Source organism: Arachis ipaensis, chromosome B8, assembly GCF_059453495.1.
Source record: "Arachis ipaensis isolate K30076 ecotype BB chromosome B8, ASM5945349v1, whole genome shotgun sequence".
NCBI lineage: Eukaryota > Viridiplantae > Streptophyta > Magnoliopsida > Fabales > Fabaceae > Arachis > Arachis ipaensis.
The window spans coordinates 5,775,372-5,797,194 of record NC_142443.1 but is presented as its reverse complement, the minus strand read 5'-3'; the positions used below and the strand labels follow the sequence as shown (position 1 = coordinate 5,797,194).

The 21,823-nt window shown below is 31.0% G+C and overlaps 1 pseudogene; it reads left to right on the top strand.

Moving 5' to 3' along the window:
- The first annotated feature begins 4,876 nt into the window (after positions 1–4,876).
- Positions 4,877–7,807, top strand: LOC148547065 (uncharacterized; annotated as a pseudogene).
- Positions 7,808–21,823: the final 14,016 nt, after the last annotated feature.

Genomic DNA, 21,823 nt, shown 5'->3' with positions numbered 1-21,823 from the left:
ATGCCTTACACTACAAGAAAATCAGCAGATAGCGGCGGTTATTTAGCAGCGGTTTTATTCAACTGCTGCTAAATAGAATTTGTCAGCGGTTCTTGTAGTGGTTTTAGGGGACGCTACCAAATGAGCTTATTTTGCAGCGGCTCTTGTGGCGGTTTTAGGGGACGCTGCTAAATAATCTCATTTTGCAGCAATTTTTTTGTAACCCCTGCTAAATGTCTAGTTGTTGAATACATTGATACTCGTTTTGCAGCGGTTTTTTTTCAACCGCTGCAATATTATTTTTAACTTGAATTTGTTTTGTATAAACATTATTGCCTTCTTATAACTATTTTAGTCCTCGCTATTTTTTTTTACGAAAAACATGTTTCAAATACTGCAACTTAATTAATGCATTAAATAAATTTTCAATTTTGTGTTACATAAAAAATAATTCAGTTATTAAAAAAAATATTTATACATGAATAACTAAAAACGAATTTACGAATCAGGTTTTCTCTTGTTGTATCATCCATTTTGAGTTTGTATTTAACCATAACTGGTAACATAAAAATCAAGTGAACGTCCGAATTCATATACTCAAAACAAAGTTCAATGGAGCATAAAAATCAGAATTACTAAAGTAGACAAACAAGTTTTGAGTCAAAATTTCTCATCAACATCGTATTGACCTGGCCAGAAATACTCTGTCAAAAAAGTGCTACAGTGACGTGATAACGGATCTGATAAGTCATCTCCAAACCATGGCAACTTGTTCAGATCGAAACTCCTTTTTGCAGCATGTACGTCATCTTCTCTATGTTGGGTGTTTAAAGTTTCATTGTCTTCTTCTGGAACCTTATTAAGCTCAACATCCCTGGAGATGTCATATCCACCAGAGGAGATAGCATCTAAATCGTCTTCTGAATCAGTGTCTGCTCCATCTAGAGTGTCAGCAACTATTTCGCCTGAATATTCAGCTGACACTAAATATATGAACATGCAACCAACAACATATAAATCTACTTAAAAGATAATGATAACTTCCAAGTCATTCTAGTTATTAAGGAAAAAAATTGCAGAATTATGGAAAGAGGACTTTCAAAATTAACAAATATAAAATTAACTATTACCGTCTCCTTTGTCGGTAGTTTGGACATATTTCTTGGAAAGAAGCTCTCTAATAGCACGTTCTATATACTTCAATTCCTCTTTTGAAGCAATCTCCAACTCAACACTATGCGAGTTATTAAAGCGCATCTAAACCGTAATAAAATGTATAGTTGATGGTCTATTTTGTAAAGCATATTGTGTCTCTGTAATAATACACTTTCTGTGCTAGAAGTTTATTTCTAACCTTTAATTCAGCAAGTATGTCTTCAGATGTCATACCAGCTACAAATGTCACAAAAACATAGCCAAATTTTTCCTCGTACCTTGATCCCCATTCATGAAGTTCCTAAAAATTTTAGCATGAACGTAACAACTATCACTGGTTAAATGTTGTAAGCATATAGCAACTTAAAATACTTATTATTCAAATAATGTTTAACTCAAGTGTTTAAGGGTACGGCTAATGAACAGACCTGCACAGTAGCTTCGTTCGCCGTTTTCAAGTATTCATTAGAACAAGATCGTCCTGATATAGCCTCCAACCAAGACCTAACATTCAACTTACGGGACTATATGTGTAGCAAGTGTCATGGGACCGTCCTCATCATTATTGTTTTTGTGATTACCCTGGTTTATCTGATTACCCAGTGCCTCGGCTGTCGCCTGCATAGCCGCAGCCATATTTTCCAGGGCAGCCATGAAGTCTACTGGATCATTCCCTGCCGGGCCAGGAGTAACGATGCCTATCCTACCTCTACCTCGGCCGCGACCGCGTCCGTGAGTCGACATCTGGTCCCTTCACACACCAAACAAGTGATATTAAGTTGATCAGTCTCAATATCGCAAGTCTAATGTTTCAAGTTCCAAATGCATGCTCATGAACGTTTATGCCACATATATCAATCAGATATCCTAATAGCACATACACACACCTAGAGTATGCCCAGAAGCATAATCAGTCCATCCCTCAGGCTCTATAGGAACGAACTGCTCTGATACCATAATGTAACACCCTACCACCCAAAACTTTACGCTTAAGTCGTAAAATAGAGGTGACGAGGTTTTACGACTTCTAAAAATTAAAATACATACTTATAATGGTAGAAAAAATATAATAGACTAGGAGCCTTGAAAAATGGGTAAAACAAAATCGCAAAATGAAAAGCGCCACGCTCTGAAAACGGAACAACTTGCGTGTGAGGAAAACTATAACTGAAAAATGTAAGATAATAAAAGTAGGAATAGAAAGCCATAGGTACCAAATATCAAGCTCCTAACTCAGTCTGCGAAGTCAAGGCTGGCCGGAGAAATATTTACATATATATACATATCCAAAACCCAGGATGTACATAAACAAAATCCTGCCTCTCCATAAACCTCCAAGAGGATCAAAAAGAATAAGTTATGTGGAGAGAAAGCTAAGTACGTGTATATACATCACTGCACAACAAAATGACACAGTAACCACTTCGCTTCAGGTGACCAGACGCCTAATGAGATACCTTTCGACCTGCATCTGAAAAACAACAACATAGTATGGAATGAGAACCGGAGGTTCTCAGTATGGTAAATGTGCATGCATAGTTAATATAAAAGGTCTCGGGAAAGCCAGAGGCATTCCTAGAACATCGACACTCAGATTTCAGCTTAAGAATTCAACTAAACCGGAAGTTAGGTAAGTTATCTAAGATATTCTAGTTCTGAATCTATCTTTAACTTAACATTCTACTTTCTGTCACTTCTAATCCTCTGAATCACTGGTGGAACAACCCTCGTCATTCCTTCACCAGACAAGGGGCCTTTAATTACATAGACAAACATTACAGACAAGGAAAACACAAATAGAGAAGCATTTACAGCAAGTAGAACAAGTAGCAGATAAGCAGAATTTAACAGTTAAGCAAACTAAAACAATGTACACTCAAGCAACCAAACAAATGCATATGATGTATGCCTGTCCTATGGCTGATGAGTCTCATCTGTCGGTTATACAGCCAACCCGACATGTCCTGGTAGTTAACCATTAGACAGTCCCTCTGTGCGCGCATCCCCAAGCTCAATAATATTCCATGGAGTCAATCTCCAAGCTCAAACATAATATTCCATGGAGTCACACTCCAAGCTCAATAATATAATATTCCATGGAGTTAAACTCCAAGCTCAATAATATAGTATTCCATGGAGTCGAACTCCAAGCTCAATAATATAGTATTCCATGGAGACGAACTCCAAGCTCAAATATAATATTTAATATTTATATATATATGCATGCCCATGGGGGAATCCGGGGAGTTAAAGTGCCCGGTCACATCTTGCGACAGAGGGTCAATAAATAGTCTCAAATACACAAGCCACGTAATAATCTCTTTCTTTTTTAAATACCACCTCAAATCAAAACTCCAATTCTTATAGAAGTTTTGGCAATATCTCCTCTAAAGCTCGAATTTCTGCCACCCTTCAAGGGTCCCAACTATCAAATCAAACACCTCTCAGTCCTTCAAATCATTTCCGGTAACAAATTATTTCAAAATCAAACAAATACCAATATTAAATCTTTTTCCAAAATCAACCAACTTCAACAGCAAATTATTAACAACAGCTAAACCACACATTTTATACCATATACACAATCCATCAATTATTCTTTCAATTCATTCCTATCTTAAGGTCTTCTAACCTAAGTTTTCACGTGATATTAAACATTAACTATGAGAAACCAAAACCATACCTTCGTACGAAATCAAAAATATTCAAAGCTCAAGAGAAGCTTTCTGAGTGAGCTATCGAAGAAGAAAATGTCCAGAATCGTCTGTGCCTCCTAAAACTCCCGTTGGCCAAACCCAAAGGAAAAAGGAGCTACGTCACTGTCAACTTTCACTAATCAAAAATGGTACTAGCATGTAGAGGAGGATGTTACGAATACTCTTACCGGATTAGATTTTTTATTGGAGTTACGGATAAAGGTACCTAGTATGGGCCATAAAGGTACCTAGTATGGGCCGGAAGGAAAAAATAATCTCTGTATATATAATATGTAATGAAATTAATAATGAGTCATTCACCATTTCTGCTTTAGTGTGTTCGGTGTTAAAATATTTAAGCTCTCATGCATGTATATATTTGATTTAAAATTTTTACAAATTTGTTATCTGAAGCTGAAATTGCGATGCCCCAAATATTCTGATACTTAATTTTTGACCCTTTGGTTATTGATAATCTGCTACTTTACATGCAAGATATCCCAGTTACTTTGCATTCAAACATTTACAAGATTAATTAGATATACCTGTAAAAATTGTTGATATATGAAGGTTGAATTAGTGTCAATATTCACTGACACTTACCCCTAATCTTTGGATTGTCGCCTCAAAACTGGGCATCACTTGTTTAGGGAAAATTTAATGCGATAGATATTTAAAGGTCATATGATTCTATGTAACAACTTCTCTAATGCTCGCTTTGCTTTGATTTAATCAAGGTTACATTAATTTCTCACATCACTTAGACAAGTGTTTGTTGGGGATCAAAAAGTTGTTGCTATGTCATTGTTAACACCACCAAGTTTGTCTCCTATATTAGCACCTTTGAAAGTTGATACTAGACTTTTCTTGAATAATTAATTTGATTTATTTATTATCATTCAGACAACGAAATTGTTAAATAGTGTACTATGTTGTTTGAAACTTGATTCATATATTTGGTATTATCATTGTGCACTATTGACTTTTACGTTGTTGTTCTCTTGCTAATTGTCTAATGACCTTGTGTTGTTTAAAGGAATAATCAAATGCCAAGGAAACCTCGGTACACTGTTAGTACTGCAGCCGGAACTGTAGCTGGCCCTAATAGTCAAACCCACGCTACTCCGGTGAGTTATTTAATGCACCAGTTATTTAAAATGTTTATTTGCCTTTTAGTATAGACTTTTATTCAATATAATTTGTGGGAAAACTGACAAAAATTGGTTGATGTACTAACTACTTTGTTTTTAGGACACGGATGGAACACATGAAACGGGAGCAAATACTTCAAGTGCACAGCGACGTGCTAGAGCGCCTCCACCTCCGCATTCCGGCAAAGGTGCTCGACAATCCCGTGTTAACGCTATACCGTTTCGACCACCGCGCAATGAAACACGGCTGGCTTCGTCAAGTGACATTGGGGACGCTCGAGCTCCTGCGACAAATAGAAAGCATCAACCGGATTTACATAAAGTTGTAGATGACCATTCAGAAGATGAAGACTATGACCCGGAGGCAGATGAGGTCGCGTCATTCGATGACCATCTCGACGACTTATTTGCCGCACATGAAGTCGAACGTCAAGGCAATGCCAACAGCAAAAAAAAAAGGACACCGATTATTGGGTTGTTGATGTCATAGGTTTTCTTTTGATGCTTGTTTCTTAGAAAATGTAATGACTATTCTCCGTGCATTATAATTCTCTTAGTAAACTAACATTTAAAGTTTGTTCATTCTGTTAGAAAATGGTGTGATCTCTTCTATGGAGCTGACTGTTAAGGAGGCATTAGCACTTCCTCCTGGAAAGAAGATCGTACTACACCATAACAGAGAGTTGCAATAAGTTGGTCAGGCAGCGGGTTTATTGAGTGGGTTCTTGGGGACATTGGGGTATGATTTTCAACAGTTACCAATTTGTGCAAAAAGTTGGAAGAAAATGAGCAAAGCTTCCAAGGAGTATGCGTTTGACCAGGTTAAGGTAATGTTTATTTTTTGTTTGATAAAGTAAGGCGCTACTAATACTCCATGTAAAATGCTTTTTTTTATCTATTAAATGAACAAAACAAGAAAAGATTAAGACGCACACACATGATATCGACCATACAGATTTTTATAGAATATCGATAAATTTCTAAGAAATTTTTTGTATAGTGTAAATTGCACTAGGTAATTATATAGCGTAATCCCCAATTAATCCGGTCCTTCGTGTATAGTAATGTAACTAATAATTGTAGTAATAATAATAACAATAATAATGATAAAACTTATAAACCTCATGAGAATGTTAAAGCTGCTCCTATTGTTATTAATTAGAGAGTGACTAGCTATTATTTATGACTTTCGGTTAAATGAAAATGTCTAAAGAAAATAAATTTGGAACACATTTGAACAAGTTGATTCTGTTCTATTCGTAACTTTGAAATTTTGAATGTTTATGTGGTTTTAATTTTTTGTTGAGAGATTATTTCATTGTTTCCTAACTATGAGGATGCTGTCTTTTTTTGCTGCAACTCTCCGTTAGTAGGTGGATTTCTTTGGTTTTCTATTTTATTTGTTTTAGTCTGGTAAATTAGAGAAGGATAGTGCATGTTGGGTTTCTTGTAGTTGACTTCTGTGAATTTTGTTGTCGAGAATTGTTCATGTCTAATGATGTGTCTTTTGATAATATTTAAGTCTGGTTGAGGTGGTTAATTATTATATGTTGTCTTTTGATCTGAACTACTTGTAGCGAGTCTTCCACTATGAGGACAATAAAAGAGGGTGGATAAAGCGGGGAATTGTACAAAGAATAGGAAGCTGCTAGAGGAACGCAAGAAATCATTTGTTCCATAAGGTTTATGATGGAGAACTAACTTTTGAGGAAAATATCAAGCGTAAGCCAACAAGAATAGAGGCAGATCACTGGAAAAAGTTTTTTCAATATCGGTTGGACGAAGACACAAAGGTAACAAATATTTAGTTGAAATTTCATTGTATTCGAATTTAAATCATAATAAATTACTGCTAAGTATGCTGAATTTATTGTGATAGTAGAAAAACTACTACCCAAAAGTTCATTACCTTATCCTTTTTTGTGTTTCCTGAAGTTGTACATACAAGGCTGACTTATAAAATCATTAACAGTGTAGTAATTTATCCAGATAACATTTAATTTTCTTCGTTTTGTGTGTAGGAGATGTGTAGAAAAAATGCCATTAATCGATCAAAGCAACTGTACACACATATCGGAGGTTCTAAAACGATGACAAAAAAGAGACACGAAGAAGTAACTAATTTAACTTCAGTTCCAGAATGTCGACGTGTTTCTGGTAATATAGTGTCGTCTGTTATATAATTGTGTGTTGATGGTTGTTATAGGAGCAACGACAGGGAAGGCCTATTGGTAGAGGAGAGGGATGGACCATGAGTCATAAAAAAAGGAATAGTTCGTATATGAATGAAGATGCGCGTTTGGTTAGGGTAAATCATGTTCTTTACTTTTTCAAATTTCTCTTTGCAATTACTACCATTGAATTTAGATTAGTGTAAATCCGGTCCTCACATGTTTGCAATAAGCAATTGAACTTGTTGAGAGCCAAGACCCCTCTAGCAAGGAATTTTCACAGAATGATTCCCTTGCACAAGTGCTTGGAAAAGAGCACCCAGGAAGAGTTTGTGAACTCGGTATTGGTACATGTCCGAGTCGGTGTTTTCGTAACATTCCAGAGCAGTCGGACTACGGTGTACAGATTGAGGAGTATCAGATGGAGATTGTGAAACTTAAGGCGGATGCAGCAGAACTCAAGGCAGCAGCAGCAGAGGAAAAGGCAAAGAGAGAGAGAATGGAGGCAGAGGCAGCAGAGGAGAAGGCAAAAATGCAGACAATGAGAAATTTGTTAAGATACATAATCCAGCAACAAGGAGGTAATTTGCCACCTGAAATAGCTGCAGATTTGGATTCTTTGAGAAGTGCACCAACCTCATCCCATGCAAGATAATGTGCGGGCACTAATGATTTGAATTATCAGTGTTGGAATCTAAATACTCTTTTATTGTTCACTGTCATAATGACTTTTGAGATATTTATTTGTAGTTTTTCATTTTGTTGACTTTATTTGTAGTTTACAGTCATGGATACATCAGATTCAAATTACCATTATAATGAGTCACCTTTGCAAACTTATTTTTGTTTTGTTTCGTGTGTTGTAGTTGGATTGGCTGTTGGTTATTTTAATAAATTAAAGCAATTGAGTGGATGAACGTATAAAGAATAAAAGAATTGGCATATTTTATTATAAATTCTGGTTTAACTTAAAAAAAAGTGTTACTCGACATTTGGCAGCGGTTTTAAATCCGCTGCTATATCATAACAGTAAACGTATGGCATTTTGCAGCAGTTTACAACCGCTGCAATCTCCAAGAAATCATATTTTTACGATTTCGTAGCGGATAAAACCGCTGCAAAATTATACCGCTGCTAAGGGTTTAACCGCATATTATCTTTCAGCGGATTTATCAATCGTTGCTATCTGTTTGGATGTGGTGTAGTGTTATAATTGAAAATTTGTTATATACATGCTATTTAAAAAAAAAAAAAAAGATTATGAAAATAAGACATTTAAATAATCCAAAGAACTAATCTTCGTGTTATTCTAAAGTTATGGTTATAATTAACTTTTTCTGATATAAACTCTCTTTAGGTATAATGCACAATTAACACGTGAAAGACAACTCTTTTTAGTTTGTGTCTACACTCATATAAGGAGTAATTCATAATGTAATTGAAATGGATAACATACCTATAATAGAAGCTAAATTATTGGAGAGCACAGTCCAAAGTTAGTGCCTTATACTATAACTGATAAATGTCAAACGAACCATGTAGACCATGATATATGAAACCATAGACATAAAAAACGACCCAACAAATAAGTTACTTTGACAAGGGTCTAAAGGTATTTCCTGTATTTCCATTCAAACTTACAATAGTGGTCTTTATAAATGTTTCAAAAATTTACTCCAATCTTTTGCTTCTCAATTGTTACCGTTAAAGAATAATTTTTGAATATTTTATTTAAATTAAAAAAGCACGCCACAAACAAATATTATAGATAAATTTTTTTTTTTTTGATGACTATAGATAAATTTTATTTAATTCTCTTTAAAATACGATTTACTATTTCTAATATATCAATTTTTTGTTAGTTGATATTTAAATAATTTAATTACTATCTATACTAATAACTTGAAATTTACTCCTCTCATGAGTTTTACTCCATTTTAATATTATTCTTAATCAAGAATTTTTCACTGTGACTAAAATTAGAGCCTACACTTAAAGTTACAAAGTTATCAAATTGAAAGAAAATATGCTTTCAAATATAATATCGTAGCGAATGTTATTATAATAACAATTTTTTATACATATGAATGATAAATTATTTATTTTCTTAAGAATGATTTTTTTTTCTACTTAGCCACTATTTTTTGTCAAATCGAATCTTTCAAAAGCCTCTAAAACTGTACCTAAGTACCTTCATGCTAAGACGGATTTCTTATGTTTTGTTCTAGCTATAGAGCCTAATTAATTGTTAATTAGAACCAATGTTTTAGTTAGTAAATTTGTAATAGTTATTTGATAACTTCTTTCATTGATATTAATTATTCTAATAGTTTTTTTTTTTTTTGCGAAAAAGATTTAAGGAGGAATTTTTGTTACCATGGTACAAAGAATTTAGAAAAAAAAATTATTTAGAAAAGTATCATTTGTTTTTATTCTTTTTTTGTGATTACAAGATTCTTACCGATATATAAATTAAGAGTACGCTAATAAGTACGCTACTTATAAAATAATATCCTAATAAATTATATTAATTTTTTTTACCCTCTTTAATATTTTTTTAATTTTATTCCCTAATTATGATATTCTAATACTCTTTTTTAAGGTGAGTAGTGGAACCACCAATACTCAACTTGGTTAGTACTTTAAGGAGAGCTTATCTTAAAACTGCTTCTCTCAAATAGAAGCTCAATAATGCTAATGAAAGCTGCTTCTTCTTGTTCTCGAGAGGATAGGAAGCTACGCGGGGTTAGGAACCTATGACACTGCCAAAGAAATCGCCATGGTTTATGACAGAGAAGCCATTCGCCTTCGAGATCCTCATGCTCAAAGTAATTTTCTCAAGCCTCTAAGGAGGAAGAATATGAACAAATTTTTGATACCAACAATATGAAGAACATGCCTTCTCCTACTTCTCCCACTTGGCCACTTCTGCTCTTCTATTTCATATGATGGATCTGGAAGTAAGGTTTTAGGAGAGGATCAAAGCGAGTTCAGAGATAAATCACCTTCTTCCTATTTTCTTGATGAAACTTGCCAATTCCATTTTATTTTCAGTGACAGCAATTTCAGTGATGCTACCATCGAGCAGTCTATTGAATTATGTAACTTGGATTTAAATGATTACTTTTTCAATTACACGCCAAATTGAAATAATCAAGAGGAAGCTTTTCATGTTTAGAAATCGGAATATATAGTGGATTAGTGAGGGAGTGATGTTTTAGATTTTTGTTCTTTTTTTCCTATGTTTTATTAGGCTAGTTGATGAGTGATGGGATATGTAATTAGAGATGGAGCATGCCTGAATTTATCATAAGTTTTGATTTTTTTTTCATATTTATTTTGTAAGGATGTTATTAATTATTGTTAGTATTATTATTATGCCAATTCTAGTGATTTTTTGAAAAAAAAATATTAGAATATTATAATTAGAAAACAAAATTAGAAAAATATCAAAGAGGGTTAGAAATGGTTGATTTTGAGTTTCTAAAATCTAACTTGCTCTAATATCATGGAAAAAAAATTATTTAAAAAAGTATCATTTGTTCCTATTTTCTTTTTTGTGATTACAAGATTGTTACCAATATAGATCAAAAGTACGTTAGTAAGTACGTTAATTATAAAATAATATCTTAATAAATTACATTAATCTTTTTCTGACCTTTTTTGATATTTTAGTAATATTATGATTTATTTTAAATAATAATTTAATTATTATAAATAGTATTTATTATAGTTAAAATATTAATTTTAATTAAATTTAAGTAATTTAAATTACTAGTATAATTAGTAAAATCAAAAGTTAACGCATTATAAAAGAAAATTATATATTATTCTAAAAAGAATCGGATAGAATTAATCAATATTATACTATAATTTAATCAAATATTTCTAAGTCTTTTATTTTTTTTAATACAAGAAAAGAGATTACATCGAGAAAAAAACCTTCGTCAAAATGTTTGGTCTTGATGAATATTTTAACTTTTTTTCTCGCTGTTTATAACATAGCCGGAGTCTCTTGTATGATATATATTGCTGGAAAACTGACGTTAGTTACACAATCAATTTTATTAGATACACAATAATTTTTATAAATAATATGAATAATAGATTTTATAATTGATCTAATTAAATAAAAAAATATTTTATTCTTAAATTATCTTCTAAACTTTAATATTAGGATAATTATTTGCATATTTAGCAGCCATTATTAACTGCATATAAGTAAATCAAATCGAAAAAAATAACAATTTAATTAAAAATAATGAACATAATCGTTTACATACCTATTAAATTGAACATTCAATATATCTATTATTCACATTGTTTAATATTTTTATTGTCTATCTATATTAAATAATAAACTTTAATTTCATGTTAAGTGTTAACTATTGACTTTTAACAAACTTAGAATAATGTTGACCAGTTGTATGTGCATCAGTTTATAATTGATTGTAGGGCTGGCAATGGGTAGGATAGGATAGGGTTTGGACCCTACCCTAATCCTACCCGCGAGTAGAAAATCTCAATAAAACTTTATCCTACCTATCCGCGGGTTGATAATCTTTCAACCCGAACTCTATCCGCACCCTAAATTACAAAACCCTACCCTACCCTACCCTACTCGCAGAAATATCAATTTTTTTAAAAATAAATATAAAAACCCAATCATTCCAAATTTCATATATATTAATAAAATAAAAAAATAAACAACTAAATTCAAATTAAAATAAAAGACAATAAAATCTTAAAGAAATTCAACATAAAATTACAAACATACATATTGTTATATTAATAAAATAAAAAATTAAGTTTAAATTAAAATTAAAGATAATAAAGTCCTAAACAAATCCAACATAAAATTACAAATAGCATAATTATCAAGTTCTTAATAAAATTAAAATAACATAAACAAAGAAATGTCTTCAAACATTTCTTTTAATTCCAAGTTCTTGCAACATTATTCTTCAGTCAGTTCAAAAAATGCATCATCATCTTCATTAGCAGTTTGATAATCAAGTTTTTTACCTAAAAATCAAATACAACAATTTTATTATATATAATTTTAACACAATTATAATTTCTAAACAAATTAAAAAACTTGAAAACATAAATAACCTCTTTTATAATATTTTGTCCACAACCAATTTTAATTGCACATAAGAGCTTCTACCATATCTTCATGAAGACTACCATGATGAGTAGCAATTATACGGCTACTTGTGTTAAAAGAAGACTCAAAAGCAACAGTAGACACAGGAATGGCAAATATATCTCTTATAACTGAGTCGCATCATAAAAAAAATTTTAATTTACCACAAATTTCTTTTGCAAGTTCCATTCCTCATTACTTAGCACACTTTTATAATTGGAGTCTTTTTGTTTTAGTCGAGCAAAGACATTTCTTACAACCATGCAGTTTCTAACATCACATAAGTGGAATTCCATCTAGTCATACAATCAAGAGATAATTTTTTGATAAAGGGAACACCTGACTTACTACACCAACTCACAAAAGTTTCATGTCTTTTACTAGTTGAAGTCTAATACACCACACTGTTACGAATTTTCTCCACACTTTCTTTAACTAAATTAAAACCATCCTTCACAATTAGGTTCAAAATATGAGCACAGCAACGCATATGCAATAACTTACCCTCTAACAACAAATAATTTGAGTCTAGACGTCCCAACAACACATCAATCATAGCATCATTTATAGAACAATTATCCAATATAATAGTTGATAATTTTCTATCTAAGTTCTACTCCAACAAAACTTTCATTAATGCAAAGAACTTCACTTGAATGAGGAGCAGGAACATAAGTAAAATTGAAAATTATTATAAATATATCAAATAAAAAAATATCATAAGTACATCAAGCATTAGAAAGCATATCTTATACTAGAAGCAAAGTTTAAGGTATTACCTCAATACTCAAATTTGTAAATTCCATGAACTATCAATGTAGTGTGTTGTAATAACCATGTATCCTTTTTCCTGATTGGAAGTCCACATGTCAGTTGTAATAGCCACTCGACTATCATTTGCATCCATCATCTTGTTTATATTAAGCTTCTCCACTTCGTACATTTTAAAGATATCCTTTTTGATTGTGTTTCGGCTTGGCATCTTAAACGTTGGTTGCATTGAAGCAAACACTTCTCTTGTTGCAACATGATTCACATATGACAAAGGATACTCATGCATACAAATGGACTTGGCAATCAATTTTCTTGTATGAGATGCATCAAATATAAAAGCATCTGAACTATTCTTTCCATGTCTTTGAAGAGATTCGGTAATTGTTGATTATCTTGAATTTGCTAATTTTATTCTCTTACAATAATGGAGCACATGTTTCTTCAAATTTGTAGTCTCATTCATTGGATTGGCACCAAGAACAGACTTACAATGATTGCACTTTACCTTTCACTCTTTTCTCTCTTTATATCTACTAAAGTATTGCCAATAAACACTTTTTAATAAAGATTTGTTGCTATTTTCACCCGAAACAGACTCGTCTGGAATAAAATTAGCAGTTTCTTCAACAGAAATTTCTTCTTGTTGTTCTTAAGTCACTATATCCATATTGGTACTATCCATTATTGTCTACACAATAATAAAATAAATAATTAAATATTAAAAATTCAAGCATGCCGAAAAATCATTAAGATTCAGAAAAACTATTTATACATAAAAAACTTAGGAATCCAATTTTTATACATAAAATTTATCAAACTAAATTTACCATTTATTCAGTCCACTTTCGCTCTTTCTTTTAATTACAAGTTTCTCTCCTTAAAAAAAAAACAATATCCTTTTATAAAAATTGAAAATTTCTTTTATGACCTGATTTCATATTGAAAAATCGTATGTGATTAAACTGATTTTTCATCGATTTAAGAATACAATTTTTCAATATATATTGCATTCACATCAACTGTAAATCTGAGCAACAAATTTGATCAATTCAAGCATTTACATTTCAAAAAAATAAAACTGAGCTGGTTGGACATAGCAAGCATTGAATAAAATTAAATAATACAGATAATTATAATGTAATGCAAAGGCATATATATACACATGCATATTGCATAAACTGTAATAGTAGGACCGAATAATTACATGAACTTGGTTTTTCTTTTCTTTTTTTTTTTCTCTTATTTTTGGTATAGCTACTTCCCTACAGCTACCAATCACATCATCTAACCAAACTCTAGCCTGAAAGACTTATGATTCACCACCAGTATAGAATTATAATCTTTTGAATACAGAAAAAGAGCAAAAGTCACAGATTCAAACACAAAGTAAAGTCCCAATTTTCACAGATTCAAACGCAAAGTACATACCAAGAAGAGCACAGAGCAGCAGCGTAGAGAGGAGAGAAGGTCACGAATCAGCAGCGTTGCGAGGAGAGCACAGAGGAGGAAGAAGAGTGGCGGGCTGGCGGCAATGGAGGAACGAGGAAGGAGAGTTGGGACTTGCAGTGAAGCACTGAGGCTTATGGCTTGGGAAGAAACGGCGCTACCAGCCTCCCACTTAGTCTTAGGGTTTCTGATTTAGTAATTTCTGAATCATGAATTATATATGATTTTTATTTTTGTTTAATTTTTATTTTATGGTAACTTTATAAATATACAAATGCAATATATTATCAAAGTAAGTAGCTAGCTTAGTGGTTATTTACTTGCTACACATGAAGGAGGTTGAGAGTTCACTATGCATATAATTTTTAAAAAACATGTCATATATTACCTGGACCGCACTCTACCCTACCCGCAGTGGGTCGGGTAGCCTATCCTACCCGAACAGGTTGGGTCGGGTAGTATACCCGCGGGTAGGGTATGTATTACCAGCCCTTATTGTTTGGAATGATAGAAAACCATGTAATTCTCCTATATTAAGAGATACTTTTAGTTTTGAGAAATTCTATAGTGCCTAAAACATTAGTGTCTAATCTGTCTAAAAGATGAGAGAGACAATAATAAATTTTACTTTTTATTTTTGTATTAAATAATTGAAAAATTAAACACTATAAAAGATACATTTAATTTTATATTTTTTTGGTGACTAAACAGAAAAGAAAGAAAAAAATAGAGACAAAACCAAATTAATTGACTAGGTTCATATCTAAATCTATTAGATGTTAAAACTCACTCCATGGTTGACCCCAATTCGAGTGAATGTCCGCACCAGAAGTAGCTGCTTTAGCCATACAATCTGCAACACTATTTGCATTCCTCTGAATTAAAAGAATAGAGACTCCCCAATTCCAATTCATAACCTCCTGTATATGCTTTGGCAAATCCCATTCCGGAATATCCTTACCAAGCATTTTTTGGTTTACCAAGAAAAGAGCTTCTAAACAGTTTGTTTCACAAATAACCTCACGAAATCCACTATTCTAAGCAAGAAGTAAACCTCTCCAAATTGCATATAATTCAGTAAAAAGAACACTTCACACTTCGACTTTTTCAGTGCAACCTTTCAACCAATATCCATCAGAATTGCGAATGATACAACCAAAATCAGCATAGCCAAAAAGAGCAAAACAACTAGCATCACAATTCAATTTAACAGAATGAACTGGAGGTGGAACCCAACGCAAACAAAACAAAAGAGAAAACAACATAATATTTTTAATGTATGATAGATAAATAGAACATAGTGGCATAAGAAATTATAATATTATCGCTATAATTTTTATTTATTTACATGGTATTTTTTCACTTATTCGTGATATATATAATTTAGTTTCCGTGTGTAATCCCACATACAACACGTGATATATATAATTTAGTTTCATTTATGTGATAAATTTAAATAAAATTTTATATTGGGAAATAACAATTTTTTTTATAATATTACTCTATTTTTTATTTTCTTATATTATATATTGGATGAATTTATAAAAAATGATATTATTAAAATTAGAGTGGTAATATCTATTTTTTAAAATATAATTTAGTTTTATGTATTTAATAAATTTAAAAAAAATCTAGGTAAACAAAAAACATACTTTGGAGAGTGAGTTGAATACAAAGTCCATTGTTAAAGCCCATGATCCTAATATGGACTAGTACTAGTACTAGTATTACTCCTCAGCCCATTCTTTTTTGGACACATACAGGGGTAATTGGCTTTGATGATGAGTTCTTTTCTATTTCTTCTGAGACACTCATGATTAGTTCGAGCCCATAAAGCTAGCTAGCTATATTCATGCTTCTCATTGCAAAATGCAAATGTCCAATCCCTCTATGAATCCATCAATTCCGGCATGGTTTAAAACCACAAACAGTTGCAGCCGAGGCTTGGTGCTAGTGGCAAGATCTGCTGCCTCGCAAGTAACTGCACCCGGGTTCAAGTCTTATGAAAGGATAAATGAACCCTTAAAATGAACTCATGTAGTGTGTGTGAGTGTGTTGTGTGGGTGTGTAATACATGAGTAATGCCTAGAATTAGGGGCTGTTTAATCCATCTGACAAAAAAAAAAAAAAAACCACAAACAGTTGGATCAATGGCAGCATCAACTACTTCACTGGGAGCTGCATCCGAATTCGAATTCTCAATAAAGAATATAGAACTCATGTTAGTAATAGTAGTATGTGTGAGTAGGGGTGTGTTGTGTTGTGTAATGTATAAGATAAAAAAAAATCACAATTATGTGTAGTGTGCATAAATTAATTTTGTTATTTTATAATATCTAAAATTAGGAGTTATCTAATTTTTTTGACCCAAAAAAAAATACACACACAATGACACAAACATAATTCTAATGGTAGTTAAGGTTAATAATACTAATTTTATTTGTGAGTATCCAATTTGACTCAATCTATTCGAACAGAATTGATAATCCAATTCACAATAAATTTAACTAAGAATTAATTGGATTAAATTACGAATAGAATCATGTACGAATAAACCTAATTCTATTTAACTTATTCGTATCCCTAACATATATATTATAGTACATAATTAAAATTTATTTTATATATGTATATATATATAAAATAAATTTAATGGAGATCAAACTTATATCTTCTCTTTATATAATTTCATCAAACTGTGGAACCAACCACTTCAACTGGTATTATAACACATTTTTTATTTCACAAATATTACTTGATATGAACGAATATATAAAACAAATTACACAAATTGATTTTGTTATAAATAGGATCGAGTAGGATTTGTGAGAAATTTTAGAATGTGGATAGTATTAGAACGGAGAGATCTTCAACTCGCATATAATATATATATAGTTAAATTTTTAGAAAGATTTTAAATTTATCAATAAAATTATTGTAGAATCTAATTTATATCCTATTTATTCATTGTCAATGTCAGTGACAATTCTTTAAATTGTTAAATTCATTATATTTTGAATTCAATTTTTTGAGTTGTTTGTGTATATATAATATGATTAATAGTCAAATTAGTTCTTAAAGGATTGGACATTTTTAAAAAAATTTTCTATAACGTTTGTTTTGAGGTACCGAGATAGAGATAGAGAAACCGAGATTTAGTATCATGTTTGTTGGTTTAGAGACTGGTACTAAAATTTCTGTCTCTATCTCCAAAATTTCAGTATTTCAGTACTTCTAAAAAGTGGAAACACAGGGGACTAAAATTTTTAGAGATGAAGACTGAAACTTTAATAACACTTTATACCTAAAATACCCTCATTTCAATTAATTAATTTTAATTTTACTCTTTGTGCAAATTAAATTAGAGTTTCATTCTTTTTTCAATTTCTGTCTCCTATTTTGCACCAAATAGACTATTGAGATTTATTTCAATCTCTGTGTCTCTGTCTCTCAGTCTCAGTCTTTCCGTTTCTGTCTCTTCACCAAACGCTGTATTTAAAGATTTTTTCAATCAAATTGATCCTTTTAAATTTATGAATTAATTATATTTGTCCTTCAATAACTCCATTAATGATTTTTGTCAATGATTGATGACGCAAAATATTAAATGATAGCATAAATGATACCTAATATGTTCGATTGAATGTTAACCAAATATGTTTATGAAAATTTATTAAGTTATATTAAAAATATAGTTTATATAATTAAAAAATGGACTAAATTAATAGAGTTTGATAAATATATCTAGTTAACATCTAATTAGATATGTCAAGTATTATATATATTGTCAATTAATATTTTTTATTATCAATTATTAACGAAAATTATTAATGAAATTATTGAAAAATAAATATGATTAGTTCATAATATTTGAAGAACTAATTTAATTAAAAAAATTTAAAAAAACTTCAAAAAATATTTTATTTTTTAGAGAGTAATTTAATTATTAACTTATATATAATATATGTATATCAACCTCCAAACCAACGAATGTCAAATGGTGAATTTCAATGGATTTAGTGATTACTCATTAGCTATCTCTCGGTAGAATTTGAAGTTAACAAGACTGAATCCAATATAATAATGTCCATATTAATTATGATTCAAGTGTATATGTCTAAAATAAATACAATAATTTTAATTTGTGTGTATTAGATGTTAACATAAATGTATATATTTTATATTAAAAAATATTTATTTATATAATAAAATATTTTATATTTATTAAAATTTATTAATATTTTTTTAATATTAATTTTTAATATTTTTTAAGAAAATTTAATAATATATATAAATATAGCACATTCAATATACACATAATTATTATATTGATTTTAGACATATCCATAATGACAACCTCCTTCACCGTGCATTTTTTCATAATGTCAGAAAACTAAATAAATGGAGCAAAACACTCATACACACACGTTTTGAGTTATGGCCGCAAATAGTAACTATATATATAGTGTTGCCTAGTGAGCTATAATTTCTTGCTAAGTAGTAAGTACTCCTAGTTGCTTCATTGATTTCCTACCTCCTACTGAGTTCTAGCTAGCTAGGCTCATGTGTTTCGCTTTCAAATTCAATTCAATTTAATGGATTCACATGGTACCGGAAAAATAAATACTTTAAATTGATATTTAAAAGATATAACGATAAATTAAATTAATTAAATTTAAATATTGACAAAATTGACTATAAAAAAATTAAATTAATTTTATTTGTCAAAAATACTCGTTCAATAAATTTTAAATTAACTCCATTAAAATTTTTAAAAAATTTTGAAATTATCTATTTTTACTTCATTCTAATTCCTTCAACTTAATCTCTTTCAAAATGAGAATCAACTTCTCTCATCCTCACTTTTTTTATTTTCCCTCACTCATCTGAATCAATTCTCTCATCCTCTTTACTCTCCAATCAATACTCTTATATAACTTAGTTTCTCTCACTCAATCACAGCGATAAGTTTATCATCTAGTGACACTGTCTTCAGTCACCTCTAACTCTCCAGATCGTTGCTGCTAGCTTTTTCACAGCTAGCTTCGTCGCCGTCAGATCTACTTCTCGCCAGCATCATTGTCTCAACATGATCACCGAGTTGCTTGATTGCTATTCTGCACCACTGATAACTCCTTCTTGCAGCCAACGTCGTCAATGCCATATCTGCATCGTCTCACCAACAAATCTCGTAGTCTCACCTTAACAACTGGACTTTTTTATTGCTATCTTGCGTCGTTGACAGTTGCTTCTCGCCGTCATCCTCATTGTCGCTAGAAGGAGGAGTAGCGCCACCCCAATTCCGAGTACAAATAGGGGTAGCAATACTATCCAAACTTGTGGGTACCCACTCTGCCCTTATTCACTCGGGGCGGGTTCTTGAGCGGAGTCAGATTTAGGTTAAACCCGACCCAGTATATATAATATATACATAAATATATATACTTTTAATATGTAATATATATAAAATAATTAGTAAAATGATTAATAATAGTGTATCATATTTAAATTTTTACTTTAATTTATGTTATGTATATAATGATGGCTATATAAATTTTAAAATTTAATTTTATTTATTGAATTTAATAATTATAGGGGCGTGTTAAGGTTTAAGCTTTAATTTTACTACCTCTGAGTAAAAATGGGACGGGTTCGATGCAGATTATTGTAGGACGGGACAGGATCAGGTAAGGCAAAAATCTACCCCTACTCGCTCGGTCGCTTCATTGCCACCCCTAAGTACAAATCCAATCCCTACTACGGCGACACCACAATTATCAATAACAACTATGTCTCTATAATTATACTTATAACTGCAACAGTTTTGAACACTTTTTTTTTTTTTAATTTGAATCTGAATTTGATGGAGGTATAAAAGGTGAGGGGATGTTCTAGAAAGCAAAACAAGAGGTTGTTTCTTTTGTTGAGTTGGGAAAGAAGTTATTGTTTCTTAAACTTGTTTTAGGTGGTGCAAATAGTGGCTCTTTGATGATTTTAAAAGAGATTTAATTTTTGATGGGGCTATTAGTACTATAATCTGGCTTGATGATTCAATTATTGTGAAAATTAATTTCAAAAGCTTATTGCCATTTCTTTGTGATGAATGCAACTCCAAATTTGGTTGTAGAAAAGTGCGACGGCTGGAAGTTAGGTCATGGCGGTGTCGAAAATAACACTTTTTCAATCCTTCTTAGGGTTGTCACTCTTCTATAGTTCTTCAATTAAAATTAAACATTTTTGTTTAATTTTAATTTGGTGGTAGTGTAAGTAAAGGTGGAGTGATTCTTTTTGTTGTGTTGTATTATTTCGATGATGTTGTTGATGGTGATATTGGTAGTGAAGGTAGTGATGGAAGAGGATTACAGAGATTATAATTTGAAAAATAGAGGGGTAGTTTTGATTATTGTTGTTTTAAGAGGTTGAAGATGATGATAAGAGCAATTTAGAATTGACATACTTTTTTAATAAAATTAATAAAAATTTAACGAATGAATATTTTTTACAAGCATAATTAATCTTTCATGGATATAAGATTAGTTTAATTTTTTTTTTTGTCAGTTTTGTCATTGTTCGAATTTTTCATGGTCAGAAATGGCTATTTACTTTTAATTCTTTAACTAATTCAAATTGATCGAATGGGTTAGCTTACTCGTTTTCTTAATCAAGTGTTTGGGTTCGAATCTTATCTTGTGTATGTAATATTTTATTGACCAATAGTAGAACAAACTCTCAAATAAAGTTTAAATTTATAAAAGATTAATCCTTAATGCTATAAGAAACAAAAAAGAAATTGATTTTTTTGTCAATTAAATAATAATATAATATAAAATAATTTATGTTATATGTTATAGACGAAATGATTAATTTGACTAAATTTTATATTCATTAAAAGTAAATTTGAAAAAATTTTTTAATAACAAAATTAACACGTGTAATCTTTAGGAACATTTTGAATATTAAACCTTAATTTAATTTCTTCCTCTCGTTTTCACTGTGCATTGTTACCATGGAGTGTCTATTATTGCTTGTTGCTGATTCAACCGCGAGTCTGGCGAAAAAAAATAGAAAAACCAGCCATTAATTGAAATCGTCATGAAAGAATTAATTTACCATTTGCGTATATCATAATGACTCTTGCTTCTTTAAGACAAGATCCACATGTGAAAGGAAATAGTGAGAGAGAAAACAAAAATCTGTGCATTTAAGCTTATGTCATTTTGTTAACAAAGAAAAATCATACAGGAACTTCAATTAAAGCTTACTATTATTCACTAATTAAATGCATCATCGTTATCAAATGAT